General features: G+C 42.8%; 1 protein-coding gene across 1 annotated transcript in view; it reads left to right on the forward strand.

Moving 5' to 3' along the window:
- robo3 (roundabout, axon guidance receptor, homolog 3 (Drosophila)) overlaps nucleotides 1–15690 on the forward strand; it is a 213948-nt gene that overhangs the window by 100242 nt on the left and 98016 nt on the right. The gene's annotated exons all lie outside the window — the stretch shown is intronic.

The following is a 15690-nucleotide window of genomic DNA, read 5'->3' on the forward strand; positions in this document are numbered from 1 at the left end:
ACAGTGATTAAAATGATTATAGCATTGTAAACAGGATCTGAGCATGGTATGAAAATTAATTTGAATGTTTGCCTGGTGATTATGTTGTTCTCCGTGTTGTATCTATGCTAATCACAGGCTTAACATCTGCTTTGAATGTATCACACTGACTTGTGGATTTCATTTCAGTGTTATCTGAGCCTGGTGGAAAATAATTGGTTTTCTGGAGGTCTTCTGGGAGAAATAAGGTTTTCCTTCAACCTGCGGTGTTAATCACTTACATACAAACCTCTAGGTATCAGCATCTGTGTGAAACTGACTATACAAATTAATTTTATTTCAATTGCTGTTTGTTTCTGTCAGAAAATATAAGACATTTTCTGTTGATTGTTGGAGCCAGATTGAGAATCATGAGCCCAGCAGCCCTGGGAGGTGGGGCTGTTTGTGAATATGAGGGTTTGGTTGGTTGGGGTTGAGGCATCTGCTCTGGCTGGCAGTATGCAACGACTCAAGCCAATGTGATGAGTTCATTTCAAATAAAAAAATCCACGAGACTTTGATTTCTAACTCAGGTTCTGAAAGTGTCAGGGCTCGATTCTTCTGGGCAAAAACTGGAATGCAATTCACTGTCATTTATTTTATCACACGGTCAGTTTCGAGTGGCTATATACGAATACTGGGATGCACAAGACACATTTTCTGGATTTCCCAAGCGAGCACCACGGTTTCACGTGACCAACAGCTCTTGTGGATTCATTTAAAGCACAACCGACACCATTTTTTTGTTTCATAACTGACTTTAGAGAAACATTTTATAGCATCTAAAATACCCAAAACACGCAGGCTGATATTTTAGTCAAATGCAAAACAACAATAAACATGACTTCAAGTGTCCCAAAACTGCCACAAAATGAGCTAGGAACTGGGGATATTCAGACGTCACGGCAGGATACTCCTTCACAAACTACCTTGTCCAGAATGAAAACAATGGCTTCAGAAAGTTCAGATTCGGATAACATGTTTTCTTGTTACTCATCCAGTTATGAAGATGATTCAAATCGGTCTGAAAAGAAAAGCATAGAATATTTGCAATCGATTAAAGAAGTCCTTCCGTATCAATTCAAGCCATCTGCAAGCGATGAAACCGGTGAACATCTGGACTCTGATGGAGCAGCCCAGAAAATGCACAAGATTGCGCACAAGCGCCATTTCATCCAGTATATGGACCCTCCGGATAAAGCCGCCCGTGATTGGTTAAAATTCATGGTAGAAGACAGAGGGGTGGGTTTTACGCACACACACACACACACACACACACACACACACACACACACACACACACACACACACACACACACACACACACACACACACACACACACACACACACACACACGCTGGTCATTAGTCGAGTCAACCTTTGGTATTGTCTGATTCAATTCATGACAATTCCTTGGGTGGGGCTTTGGCTGGTGTGACTAAATGAGGAAACATGCATCAAACTTCCGCTATTCAAGCGCTGAATCGCTAACTCTGGTTAGCTTCCTCGTTTGCCTCTGCTGGTGCTCTACTGCTCTGGTCCGTTGGAAATGGCTGCTTTGTCCACTGAGAATTTGTGTAAACTTACACCTTCTTTATGCGTGTTTCCGCAATTGGCTGCAAAACAACGATTCACCATCACGTTATTTATGTAGTTTTCTTCTAATTTCACGATCAACATGGTGTTCTCAGAGAAAAAGAAGTACCCACAATTCATTGTGTGTCACTTTCTTGGTCTAGGGGATACCGAATATGATGTCACTTCCGGCATTGACATCAACTCGATAACAAGACTTCATGAATAGTCTGCGTGACTTTTAAAAAGTAAACTCTAGCTATATGCGGTGGAATCTTTGTAAAATGCGGCCAGTAGAAGTCATTGGAAGTGATTTTACAAATTATGGACGCAACTTGTCGGATGTGTCGGTTGTCGTTTAAAGACTAACTGCACATTTGGGAAAATAACAGCATATGGGCCACATTTAGTTACTGTATGAATCAGCACAGTTCCCAAGGGTTTGCACCATGGTCTACTACTAAGTACTTGAGTAATTCTAGGACGTCATTAAAAACAAAAAATGATTGAGACATTTTTTCTGCTTTAGTTTGCTTTTTCACACATGCAATATCAGGAATTAGTCGTCAAGCTGACTGCACCAACAATCGTTCAAGCACACGAGGATTCAAGCAATTTCACAGCTTTTTACGGAAGGGGGTCAATGTTGAACTGCATTTCTATGGCTTCTAACCGCTTAACAAAGGCTGAGGCTAGGACCACTCCCTGCCACTCCACTGATTGTTCCTATTTTCCTGACTAACGACTGGCCTGAATGCCCCACTTCCACCGGTATCACCTAATCAGTATTCCTAATCCTATTTTGCCTAAGTAGGCTGTTGTACGAACGATCCAAATTGAACGTCACTCCACCAAACTGGTTTAATGAAGGATTTAGTTGTTTTATAAACATTGATTCTTTTACTCCCCTTTCAAAGCATCTATTTCAGAAACAATCAGTAGAGTGGCAGGGAGTAGTCCTCTGCTTCCCCCAACCTGGAAGCAGGGACCTATCATAGCAGAGCTTGCATGCTGGGTCCAAAGGGACAGTAATTTCATCTGTGCTGTATGTCATGCATATTAGCATATTTGACAATAAAGCTGACTTTGACTTTGAGAGTCCGGCACCGCCATGTCTGGACAGTAGGGATATATATATATATATATATATATATATATATATATATATATATATATATATATATATATATATATATATATACACAGTAAAGTCTCGTTATATCGATATCGGATATATCGATAGTCCCGGTTATATCGTTACTATTTCTATGCACGCACGGAGAAAATTACATGCAAACGGGGTCGGATATATCGATAGTCCCGGTTATATCGATATTTTTTCGGACTCCCTTGAATATCGATATAACGAGACTTTACTGTATATATATATATATATATATGCTCAGTGTGGTTGACATATTTTTGATCAAGAGCCCCTCCCACCTTACTGAAACCCTCTCCTGACACTACATTCACCAATATCCTGTGTATATATATATATATATATATATATATATATATATATATATATATATATATATATATATATATATATATATATATATATATATATACACTACCAGTAAGACTTTAGTTTGCTGACAAAGTTTCTTGGATAAGAAGCGAAACGTCCAACACCTTCAAAGAAGTACAGATGACGGCTGAGGAAACCATTTCATCGATGGACCACTCCTGTACGACTGAGAGCTTACACAGATGAAGACACCTAGGAAATCTCTTATTTCTGTGTGTCTGAAAGGCACAATCAAATCAATCCTTAATATTACAAAGTGTTTACAAAGTGTAATGTATCAATGTCCCAAAAAGCTACAGTTTGAATTTGGGCTGGGAGGATGCTCAGTGTGGTTGACATATTTTTGATCAAGAGCCCCTCCCACCTTACTGAAACCCTCTCCTGACACTACATTCACCAATATCCTGTGTGGGCCATTTCATCACGATGCAGTAATTGATAGGGATCAGAGGGGGTCCACTCTGGATAATGAGTAAAGCCGGTGTCAGATCCAGACGGGGCCTCTATTGAGACAAGGCCCTGCACATATATTGCCTCGAGAGTACAGAGATGGCATGCTTGTGTGCATCATAGTAGGAGCATAAAAGAGAAACAAGAAGGATGTAATAAGACAATTGTGAAAAAAATAGATTTGTTTTATTTTTATGTGGGTTGACACTAAAGATGACCCGTGAGTTTGAAATATTACAGATGACCAAAAACATCCACCCACGTCTTTGTTTGAATTTTAATTTGATCCCCCCCCTCCCTCTACCCTCCTCTTTGAATTGCCAGCAAAAGGCTCGTGTGTCGTTCGCTGTCTGCCATATGAATATTTATACTTTGGGACATTGGGGGCCTGCTGTCAAGTATGTACACACATTCACACACATTTACACACACTCTCACACACACACACACACAAATGCACACACACGGCCACTATCTATGGAACAATACAGACAGCAACTAAGCTCTTTAATTATTATCAAGTGAGCAGCAGCTCACCCCAGATGTGTTTTTAAATGTCCACTCAAATACTGTAATGAAAGATAGCTCCTGGTGTATTTCAGTTTTGGTGGGTAATGGAAGTCATGATGGGGATCATTTCTTAATGACCAGGGGTGGGTCCATTTGACATTTGAGCCGGTTCTGTTCCAACTCTCACACACCATGATGATTTCCAAACCACCTTCAACTGAAATACAGTAAAGTCTCGTTATATCGATATCGGATATATCGATAGTCCCGGTTATATCGATACTATTTCTATGCACGCACGGAGAAAATTACATCCAAACAGGGTCGGATATATCGATAGTCCCGGTTATATCGATATTTTTTCGGACTCCCTTGAATATCGATATAACGAGACTTTACTGTATAGCAAAAAAACAATAGTACGAAGAGGAAGTGAACGTGAACAAAAGAATAATCAGGGTCAAATTCATCCTTTGAATGTACAGTGAAACCTCGATTTAAGAACCCCTTGGCTTACAAACTTTTTGGTTTACGAACGTTACATTTATGACAATTTTACCTTGGCATACAAACTATTTTTCGGGATACACACGGAGCTGCCACAAGGAGTGATTTGTCATTCGAGAACGAGCCCGTTCTCCTAACAAGAAAATGGTTGCCACTGTTTTTGTCCTCTATTCCCCGCCCCCAGTCTACGGTTAAAGCCATGTGATTGGTCAAGAACGCAGCAGTGGGGGATGGGGTTACAGACAGAGAGAGAGTGAGCCCGTTCTCCAAAAAACAAAATGACGTCTTCGGTTAAAGCCACTGGATTGGTCAAGAACCCAGCAGTGTAACAGGGTGGGGGGGGGTGAACATTAAAGCGACAAGCAGACAGAGAGAGAGTGAGAAAACACACACACACACGAAAGGGAGATGACAAAGCTTGAAACAAAAAAAACAAACGTGAAAAAAAACAAAAGTCAAATCGTGAGAAAATGGATAGAAAACAGTGAAATATGGACCCATTTCAACTTTGATAGTTCAAAAGCAAAGTGTAGACTGGAAGGTTAAAATATCCCATCAATCAGGCTCCACATTTAACCCACACAAGTCATCTGTACACTTGATGCAAAAAGCTATCAACCCAGCTAAACAGATCTCAATTGATGAAGAACTAGAAACAATTATCACAGAGAAAGCCTATGTTTTCCTTTAAGTACTGCTATAAACACATTTGGTTACAGGGATCTGTTGACATTTCTGTAGCTCTACACCAGTACCAAGACGTCCAACCACCTTGCTCAAGCTTTGCATGTTCGGAAGTGCAAGACGTCTCCATCGTTATAATACACTTCATATACTACATCCGTTTGGCTTGTTTGCGGCCAAGTCCCAGAAATGTATTTTCGGTCTGCGTGAAATCCTACGTGAGTGAGTGATGTCACAATGGTGGTGCACGTGCTGTGCTGCCTTTAAGTGTGCCATGGAAAATCAGCAACCCTCCAACTCATTCAAAATCATTAACTTGGAAAGTCACGCTTCAAAACCGAAACATGGCATAGTTTGATTTGACATGAATCAGTGCTCAGTCGTACCTACGCAAATTAGGCCATACTCAAAAAGGTACACATCTTTTTTATGAAAATAGGATATACAATAAAGTAGTGTAACATTGAACTGGGCAATTTATCAAAATGAAATCTTGATTTTGATATGGGATTTTCATGATTTTAAAACCAATATAATTTCCAAATGCAACGACATGGTGTGTTTGCCAGTTGAAAGACCACACGGGTTTCTATGTGTTGCATTTAAAGCGAATGAAGTGACTTCCATTTACAGAGACTCTGCTGTCTTCCCTCCCCCAATGATGCAAACATGCTCTTTATCTGCATTAGTCTTGATGCTAAAAGAAAGAAAACTCCACACGTGCACATAGTGAGACTGTGCTTTCACACTAGACTTGGGCTGAACAGGACACCAGAGACCCTAATCCTTCTCTTTTCCCCCGTGTGTTACTGTGTGCACACTGATGAAAGCACACAGGATGGGCCCAGTAGTAGGGATTATTTTGCCTTTGTGAAAGAGGTTATAGGAAAAGGTCAAAGTGCACACACTTAATATGGGTCCCCACGGGTAGAATGGGTCATTGACAGTGCCTCATAAAGTTTTTGCCATATTTTGATCTAGATCTAGGCAAGATGAGGGCAAGATGTGAACTATACAGGGCCCTCGAAGCCATGATCTTAGAAGGGTGAGAAACTAATGGTTACTGTGCAGGCAAGTATCTGATTTAATGAGTCGTGTTGCATGACTGCACAGGGTCCAGCTCATTTCAATCAAGCATTTGTAATCTTTGAGGTGTGATTTGGTAAACTATAGGTTGGCGCTACAGATGAAATCGGCAGTGTGATAAAGCATTTCCTTGCAGTACTGTTCGACAGATTATTATGTGGCAAAATTCTATGGATAGCTTTCAAGTTGCAGCTGAAATAACAGGGCTAATTCTTTCTGAGACATTTCAAATGCACATCTGCATTGCCTTTAAATCTTTTTTAAATTCATCCATTCATCCATTACAATCACCGCTTATGCTGAATAGGGAAGTTGCTGGATCCTATTCAAAGGCTGGCTATATGCAGAACTGTTTGCCAGCCAGTCGCAGGGCATATATTGAGACACATGACCATTCACGGCCGCATACATGCCATCACGAAGAACCGACCACACAATGCCGGCAGATAAATCATGCAAGTGTACCACTACACAATCAGCTATTTATTAAAGCCAATAAACTCAGTTGTGAAATATGTCCACACCTGGTGGCATCCACCAAGTGCTACAAAGCTTTTTAAAAAGATTTAATGAAGAACATTTAATGCATCCACACATGGGTTTTCTAGCTCGCTGGAAAAAAATCCATGTGTTCATAACATCACTTCCAGACTATTAAAAATGTTGGTCTCTCTCTTTTAAAAATTGCTGCAGCCAGACTAGTGTTTACCACAAAGAAATATAAACACATTCCAGCCAACCTAGCCACATCCACTTTAAATTACGACAGTACTCTTCCAAGCGCTTCATGTGCTCTGGCCCCACAACTACACATGTAGCCACCAGCTCACTGAGATCCTCCAGCCAGTGTCTCCATGGCGTAAAATAAGAAAGTGATAGATTTGCAATTGCTGACTCATAGTCAGTAAATGTTTTTTTTATTCTTGACTGATTGCTGACTTCTTTGGGGACATCTCAGAGAATATTACTGTGCTACTGCTGTTTGTCAAATTTTTGAATAACTGTGCTCTAAATGTCAAAACACTGAGCTGTCAATGCAACTGAAAGTCCATATTTAATCACTTCATGGTGCTTGATGGTCAGTATAAAAATGTCTAAGACGTTCGTGAACCATGATATACAGTACATATCAGGCTCGCGGGCCACAATGGGTTCTAAAATTTGACGGAGGGGCCGGGCCAGGAGCATTTGGAGGGAATGTTTGGGCCGGATATACTAAAGCATTAAAGGACAACCGATGTCTCCGGACAAGTTGTGTCCATAATGTGTCAAATCGCTTCAAATGACTTCTATTGAGTGTATTTTACAAAGATTCCACCGCATATAGCTATATTTTACGTTTTAAAACTCGCGCTGAATATTCCGGAAGACTTGTTTTTGAGTTGGTGACGAGTCCTCACTTCACGTCAATGAAGGAACGCCCCTGACCGAGAAAGGACACACTGTAGCAGTCCTTTGATCACACAATGTATTTTGCGGTACTTTATTTGGTCTGAAAACTTTGTGTTGATCCGTGTTGATGGCGAAATTAGAAGGAAAACACATAAATAACACGATGGTGAATCCTTGTGTGTTGTGACAAAAATTTTGAGCCATTTCCACACGGAAGATTGTCGCCATCTTCTGCCTTTTTTGGGTGCGAAATTCCCCCCCCCCCCGCCCCTGATGCCTCAAGATGACACGGAATAAATTCTTTAATCGATTGCAAACATGTATGCTTTCCTCTTCAGAACTATTTCAATCATATTCATAACTGGATGAGTAACAAGAAAGCATCTTCTCTGAATATGAAGCCATTGTTTTGATTCTCGAGCAAGGCAAGACGTCTTGGCGTGACACCACGAACAAGGGGGCGGGACCTTCTGAAACTGGCCACTTCCGGTTTGGATTTTTTTTAAGTCATTTTTCTTGGTGTTTTTCATTTGACTAAAAATATCATACTGCATGTTTTGGTTATTTTAGATGCTATAAAACATTTTTCTGATGTCAGTTAGGAAACAAAAAAGTGATGTTGGTTGACCTTTAAATCTAGTGTGTGCAAACCTCATAGGACATAAGAACACTACAACCCAATTTGGATTGGATTTGCCTTTATTAGTCTCGCAGTGGAGAAATTTACATTTCACAGCAGCAAAGCGATGAAAGGGATGTTTTTTGATTGATTTATTAACAGTCTTTCAAATGTGAAATAAAGCCCTTATCAGTTCATAAATTTGTCTCAAGCAATATGCAAGATATGGCATTTACATACTATTTTGCAGATACTGGGAGGAGGAAATGTAAATAGAGTAAAATAACATACGCACTGTGATTTATCAAGATTGCGTCTGTTTTATGAGTTTAATAAGTTTCAATCGAAAGTGGAAAGTTAAAGAAATCAACATTTATTGAAAAAAGGAATCACATTCAACATTCAATACATATTGTTACACAATGAAATACTCAAGCTCAATAATATCTACTTGTGTTAAACTCCACAAAATCATGGATGGATTGTCCTGACCGCACACTCGACAAACTCGCCACGGACGCCCTCGCTCGCCTTCATGCGCAAACAGTACACGTGTATCGTTGCCAAGCACACAAACATAGGCTACCTACAGTTGAAATTTGCATACTCGGCACAGCAGCCAATCAGAAGCTTGCTTCCTGCTTCGGACTTTCCCAAGAACGCTTGGGAAAGTCCGAAGCAAAGTCGTGCGTTTGCATATCATTTTCCAAAGTAGATGCACAGAACCTTAGCCCCAGAAGAAAGATTCAAAAGAAGCGAATAAAATTTGTGTTGCTATAAAAAGTAAATTTACATTAAACCGTTACTGTAAAGTGTACTTGAGGGTTATGAAAGGCGCTTAGTGGCCCGTAGGAGACAACGCAACGCAAACAACACATTATGCACAAAGACGGCCAATGACAACTGCAATAAAACCTTCGGCCATGGATATTTTCCGTAAATTAAGCAACGTAGCGTTTGTGGTAGGTAACGCCTTAATTTAAGAAAAACCTATATACTTTGCGACAATGTTTTTTTGCGATTTCTCGTCTTTCTTTATGGCCGGGCAGACACTGTTTTTACTATAATTTGGACAAGTTCGGCGGGCCGGATTAAAAAGACGAACGGGCCGTATGTAGCGCGCGGGCCGTAGTTTGCCCATATCTGGTATATATGGATATATCTTGATGGTAATGGCAATGTCCTTATCACATCCTCCTCAGCGCCAGGAGCGCGCCCCTCCCTTCCCTGCTCTCCGGACTCACTCACCTGTTTCTCATTCCCTTGATTGTTCCTTCTGGCTATAAAAGCCACCCGTTCCCGCTCGGTCTGCGCCGGTGTATTCTCAGTAGTTTCCCTGTCGCCCAGCAGTACGCAGGTTTGTTCCGTTTGTCTACTCGGTTGCCTGATTTCCTGTTTGCTCTGCGTGGCTCAGTAAAAACCTTTCTGGAACTTTCCGTCTCCACCGTGTATTTCGAATCCAACCCCTTGCTACTTTCCTTCGTCCCTCGAGTCCTGTCACCCCTGCTCAAGCGGACGTGACATAATACACCGGCCAACGATGGATCTCGCCGGTGGAGACAAATTAATTAGCCCATCAGGCGGAGCGTTCGAGCCAGCTGGCGCAAGCTATCGCGGAGAACTGTCACATCGCGTCCTCGCTGCCTCAACGCCTATAGGAGGTCGAGACACACCTCGCTACCCTGACGGCCCCTTCCTCCCCCCCGTGAGTAGTCACGGGTTCTCCTTGCCACACCCATCATGCTACGCAGGCGAACCCGGGCGCTGTGCTCAATTCCTGATACAGTGCTCGCTGGTTTTTAAACAACAACCGTCCGCCTTTGTTAGCGATGAGGCTAAGGTGGCTTTCATCACCACCCTGCTCACGGGTCAGGCCGATTCCTGGGTGTTGGCCGTCCGGCAGTCCCAGCCCGAACTATGCTTCTCCTACCCGGACTTTGTGGCCGAGCTGCGCCAAGTCTTCCACCACCCGGTCACGGAGTGCGAGGCGGAGGGGCTTTCTCCACGACTACGTGCAAGGGACGCGTTCGGCCGCTGAATACTCCATCGCCTTCCGAATCCTGGCTGCCCGGAGTGGCTACTACGATCGAGCGCTGAGAGGGGTGTTTCGTCGCGGACTGAGTGCCGCTCTCAAAGACGAGTTGACCACCCGCGACGCTGGCACCACCCTCAGCGAGATGATTGATATAGTTATCTTCCTGGACTGTCGCCTTCGGGAGAGGCAGCGGGAGCAAGGAATCCAGCGGCGCAGCGAACCCGGAAGCACGCAGCGGACGACCACACCTGACGGCGACAAGCAGGCGCGACGCCAGGAGGAGGTTCCCCGAGCCGATGCAGGTGGAGAGCGGGGGCGATCGTGCCAACCCCGGGGGTCGTCACACTCAAGGGCCCCCGCCTAAGACCTACAGCGCCCGTAAGTCCCTGGCCAAATGGCGGCCGTCGGAGGCGTCGAGGATGGCGCCCGTGTTGGATGGCGATTTATTTGGCCCGTCCAACTCCCAAGCTATACGGGCGTTAGTGGATTCGGGGGCGGACGGGTGCTTCGTCGACCCGCAGCTGGCAGAGACGTTGGGTTGCGGCTTCGAGGAGCTCGAGATTCCCAAGGACATCTTGGACCTTGACGGCCGACTGTTAGCCCGGGTAACGCGCATCACCGCACCTCTTAAACTCCGGCTAGTGGGTAACCATGTCGAACACAGCCAATTCCTGCTCATGCCCTCCCGCAACGTGCCACTCGTGCTGGGCCTCCCTTGGCTCCGCACCCATGACCCTTCCATCTCGCTACGCCGATTGTCTACGGTCGGCTACGGCAGGGCGAGACCCTTCCCGCGGCGGCGCGCCCAAAGAGATCTGCCTCGAGGGCGTGCTGTGTTGTTATCATGATCTGCGGGAGACATTCAGTAAGGACAGCGCGCAAACCCTGCCACCCCACCGACCGTATGACTGCGCCATCGAACTGCAGCCGGGGGATCAACTACCGGACTCCCGACTCTACCATATTTCACACCCGGAACAAGAAGCCCTGAGCACATACATTGACTCTTCCCTTGCGGCGGGACTTATCCGACCCTCGCGTTCTCCGTAATTACAGTGCTCATGAAATGTGCCTCTCTTTCCAAACAGCAATTCCCTTTGACCTTCGACCTCCAACGCCTTTCCATCAAGCCATCAATAACCATCACAAATGTAAATAAAGTGATTTATGATACAATGCAGTGTATTTCTTTCATTACAATACAATAGCACATTTATTATACATAGAATAAGGTATGTTGTGTGTAGTTTTAATGTATATTTTATGGAAACCCGGGAACGGATTATTTCCATTTTAATAGTTTCCTATGGGGAAAAAAAATTGAGATACACACTTTTCGCCTTACACACTCTGTTTGGGAACCAATTAAGTTCGTAAGTTAATGTCTCACTGTATATGTTGTAACTATCTTATGAGCTTTTCAGAAGAGGTTTACCTTGATACTGAAAAGCATAAACTAACGCTAACTTGTTTATTTACTGAGAAATATTGAAAATAAGGAGTGTCCCGAATTGTGAACATTCTAACGCTAACGCTATTTTCATGATTCTTCTTCCCCCAAGCCATTAACTCTTTGAACTCTTTCAACAGTAGCTGTATAGTGCCACTTAGCAGTTTTTTTGACAACGATACTAGTGCAGCGTGTTCTACCGGAAACAAATTCCTTGTGTGTTCTACATACTTGGCAATAAAGATGATTCTAATTCTGATTCTGATTCTGATTCTGATGATGATATTGTTGATCCTGACTTGGTACCCGATGCAAATAATTGTAAGTGAATGGTGCGTTTTCCACTAATAGCAGTACATCATAGCTTTGCATTCTCAATATGATTATTGAAACGGAGGTCCATATGTTTTTTTTTTTCCTAAAATACCCATGTACTGTATATCTTTCCAGATCCTGATGAGAATGAAATAGATGAGCATGTTGATGAAGATTTTTTGGCATCTGACACATTCGTGACTGTTGCATTGATGAACTTCTATCACCACTTCAAATACTTTCGGGCTGATCAACCACGTGCTTCATACGCTATCTCCAGGAAATCACTCAAATGGTGGAAATACCTGTTCTGGTTTCTAGTGGATATTTGTATTTGCAATGGATTTATACTGATGAAACTTTCTCCAAACCATCAAGTGAAAACCAGAACAGGTCGCCTCCGAAAAAGGACTCAGTTAGAATTCAGGACAAACTTAGCTCATCAGTTTTTTGGCAATTACAGAAGGAAAAGAAAAGTAGAATGCATGAAGGAGAATGACACTGCTGCCCTCCTTCATTGGCCAGTAGAATTGGATAAAAAGAGAACATGTAAAGAGTGTGCCAAGAAGAAAAATTGTCGCGAGCCAAGAACAGGTTGTGAGCAATGCAAGGTGAACCTATGCATTCCATGTTTTAAACCATACCACAAATAAAAACACCCTGAATTATTTTAAGTGCATTGTAGGTTTATTTCATGCATATGTGACTTGTTGTGAATGCATTTTGTTGTAATTTGCAGGTTTTGGAAAAAAAATCTTCATTAACATTGCAATAATTTTCTAAAACTTCAATCAATTTCACAACAAAACTATGTTATCTTATTCTATTATATGTTATGAAAGTGTACTGAAAGTTTCATAAAGATTGAACAACAAATAAATAAGTTATAACAGTTTATTTGAACACACATGTTAGTTATGAATTTCCTGCTGAAGCCACTCAGGGAGCACACTACAAAGCTTGGCTGCAGGCTCTGTCGGCTGTGGGGGAAGAAATGCAAAATGCCTGCTAGGGTTGAAAGAGTTAAAAGAGGATGATGAATCAGGTAGCCCTTTGCCGCTACACTGTAATGTGAACGAAGAAATTGTTGTTTTTATAAATAAAATTAACACGTACACCCACCCATGTGAAAATTGACCGCCATATTGTTGCCGATGACCATGTTTGTGTGTGTGTGTGTGTGTGTGTGTGTGTGTGTGTGTGTGTGTGTGTGTGTGTGTGTGTGTGTGTATATATGCGTGTGCGTGCATGCGTGTATGCGTGTGGCAGACCACTTGTGCCAGGATAGTCTCTGAAATACATCAAATCCACATCGACAGACAATTAGAGAGACGCATTCAACGGCACCAGCGGGCGGCTGGTACCCCCCTGCCATCCGGCCTCCCATGTTCCATCTGCAGACGTGTCTGCGGCTCAAGGATTGGGCTCTATGCCCATGAGAAGTGGCACCAGCGATACCGTTGCTACCCCCCCCCCCCCCCGCCCCAACATCACCTCCCTGGGAGCAAGCGTCATCATCACCTATGATTGGATTGGATTGGATTTGCCTTTATTAGTCTCGCAGTGGAGAAATTTACATTTCACAGCAGCAAAGTTATGAAAGAAATGAAAGTAGAAAAGCAAAACACAGGAGCTGCTGGAAAGGCAGCCACTCTCGCGGCGCCGTCTTGAAGTCAAAAGAACAAAAAAAAAACTAAATAACAAATAACAAATAACATGACAACACAGAGAGACATTCATTCTTCAGGACGTGCTGTACCCTCTTTGTGATGACATGAAGCAGTTCCAGATGAAAGAGGAGAGGATCATAGCGTCTCTTCACCAGTGGATCAGGGACATCATGGTGGAATGTGCACGTCGACTACAAGCTAAATCTTGAAAGCAAACACGCAGCTGTAGCATCCATTGACGAAAAGAGACCGTCTAACATCTCCTGTCCCACATAAATCAGCTTCAATTCCATCCCGCGACAGCTAGAAGTGTGTGTGCGTGCGCAGTGGCGTAAGTGCGGTGAATGAAAGTGTGGTTTAGCATTGCTCAAAAAAAGTTACCAATGCCAAACTGGAATCATCATATTGCGTTGACTTCTGGAAAGAGTGGGATCCAACAAATACAGACACTATTGAAGGAAACTTTGTGACACAAATAGCATTTTGGTGATGATTTGTTTCTTGGCGATAGCAATGTTTTAGGGGAGGAATGTACAAGGAATTTCATAGAAACGTATTCATGGATTGTTCTCCTTTATGAAGCTCCGGAGTTTCTTAGGACAGACATGTCGCCCGCAGGCCTATGTGGCTTTCGACTTCTCCGGGTATCGGGGCATCAACCGCAACCACAAAACCACTCTACATAGCTGTAATTCGAGAGAGGTCACAGAGCTCGAGAGACCGAAAATGGAAAATCCCGTTTCCTTTAGCTCTATGAGACACAGATTGTAGACTGCATTGATAGATGAAAGTGGAAATAAAGCAGTTAACTTGACTTGCTAAATAACCGGACTCAAACCAAAACATTTTCCACTGTGTTCATTCAAATTCTCTTTCTTGCTATCTATGAGGCCGATTTGTCTGATGTGCAAATTTGTATGCAGCACGTTTTTCTTTCTTCCTCTCAATATACATTCAATGTATTTATGCATGTGAATTTGCCAAGAGAAATTGTGTGCATGAGCATGCGTGTGTCAGGTTGAATAATTCATTTACACTCATTAGTTATGCCCGCCAATGACAGTAAATGAAAACGCTAGATAGCACAGAATGAATTGAATCATGATTACATTGATTGGATTGGATTGGATATGCCTTTATTAGTCTCACAGTGGAGAAATTTACATTTCACAGCAGCAAAGTGATGAAAGGAATGAAAGTAGAAAAACGAAATACATGAGCTACTGGAAAGGCAGCCACTCTCGCGGCGCCGTCTTGAAGTCAAAAGAACAAAAAAAAGTAAATAACAAATAATATGACAGCATAGAGACAATATGACAAAACAAAGACACAGAGAGACATTCATTCTTCAGGACCCCTCACTTATTGCCATTAAGTGAAAAACCGTTAACGAGGGTTGGCGCCGCCACTAGAAATTTTTGTGGAAGGACCGGCATGTTTAAAATAATGAAACTCTATTCATACGTTTACACTATTTGAAACAAGGACAGCAGCAGTACACATTTATTTAATGATTTACCCTAATCCAGTATTTAACATGCAACAGCACTGCTTTTGAGCGAGACGACCAGACTTGTCCATGGTGTTGAAGGCCACTTTCACTTTACGCTGCGACGGTCCCACGCAGCTACTGTGTTTATGATAAGACAATGAATTGGTCTTGATGAGGAAGAGGCAAAGAGAGATGCCTTGCTCCTTTCGGACAAGCCCAAAAGCATACTCTCAAGGGGCAGGGGACCTATTAAAACACAGGTGTCAAAGTCAAGGCCCGGGGGCCAAATCCTGCCTGCCCCGCGGAAGCAAATCAAACTTGTGAAATTCCATGATGCTTGCTAAAATCCTAA

Source organism: Hippocampus bargibanti, linkage group LG16 (assembly GCF_051943395.1).
Source record: "Hippocampus bargibanti isolate YZ-2025 linkage group LG16, ASM5194339v1, whole genome shotgun sequence".
In the NCBI taxonomy this organism is placed as follows: Eukaryota; Metazoa; Chordata; class Actinopteri; order Syngnathiformes; family Syngnathidae; genus Hippocampus; species Hippocampus bargibanti.